Source organism: Octopus bimaculoides, chromosome 5, assembly GCF_001194135.2.
Source record: "Octopus bimaculoides isolate UCB-OBI-ISO-001 chromosome 5, ASM119413v2, whole genome shotgun sequence".
In the NCBI taxonomy this organism is placed as follows: Eukaryota; Metazoa; Mollusca; class Cephalopoda; order Octopoda; family Octopodidae; genus Octopus; species Octopus bimaculoides.
This window is the reverse complement of record NC_068985.1, coordinates 28,453,644-28,454,986: the sequence shown is the minus strand read 5'-3', so window position 1 is coordinate 28,454,986 and position 1,343 is coordinate 28,453,644.

The window sequence follows — 1,343 nt, the reverse complement described above, 5'->3', positions numbered from 1 at the left end:
TATCATCGGAAGATAAATTTACATAAGTTTATATACCACCTGGAGAAACAAATATAAATCAACAGTGTTTGCGAAAAACTCAGATAATTTCAAGATTCGTTCTAAAACTAGACACGTGAGTACAATTAATTTCTATTGATTTGTATTAAATACAACACTTTTTCTGACTCGTACTAAATACACTGAACTCTCTCACATACACCCGGATATAGCCACGCACTTCCGAATGTATCAAAGATCTCTTCTGTTTGGTTGCCAATAGCTCCAAAAATTAAAGTTTAACGAAAATTTTAAAATTGGGCACGATAATGCACTTGCCCAAACTGAATTGCTGGAAATGTTTTATTTTTTCCAGAAAAATGTTTTTGAAAAGTTATAGCGGTTTAAAGTTTGCTCATTTTCATCCAATCAGGAAACAGGATTTGGAAGTTGTCATTTTGTGTGTGACTGCACATTTAGTCGTCAGCATCCTGAAAATAGCAGGTGTCAATATTTGTAAACATCACGTGTTCGGTAAATATCATGTCTTCGGTAATTTTATTTCATGCAAATAAATCTTATTTAGCTGTTAGTTTTAGCACACCTCTCAACCACCAGTGTTTAATGCAAATGCGATAAACAACACGTTACATACGACAAACACTACAATTTTAACAGAAAGATTTAGAAGAATTAGATAAAAATTCTCCGGTAATTTTCTGTCATGTAAATAAATGTTTATGTTAATTTAAAAGAGAAGAACAGTTAGTTTTAAATCTCTGATCGAGATGTTGACAAAAAAACTTTAATTTAAAAGATTTATCCCCAAAATTTTATTTATCTGTTATTTTTAGCACATTTCACAACCACTCAATGACAAAAATAAACAAACATTAAACAAACAATTTAAATGTTTCATTACAATTTAAATACGCTTAAAAAACAAACAAACATTTAAATTTTGATTTTAATTTTTAAAATATCCTCTTATATTTTCGATGTTTCCATAGAAGCGAAGTTACTGTAGCTTGCTGCCAAAATCACACAGAACACAGCATCATATTTGTCAATACGCGATTCCTTGCAGATAAGACTTTTCAAAGACTGCTCGGATTCGCTTATTACTATGGCAACAAGCACGTTGAGAGACAAAAGATTTCTCATGTTCTGCTTCTTACTATCGAAACAGCCATGGATGTGACTGTGGTTTACGATTGGCTAAAATTACCAAACTTTTCCAACTTTAATTACTAATAACTCTTTATTTATTGATTTATAGCGAAAATTACTTTCATGTTATTAATTAGCCTATAAAAGTGCATCATTACACTGAATATGAAATCAATTCGAACAGAAAATTGACT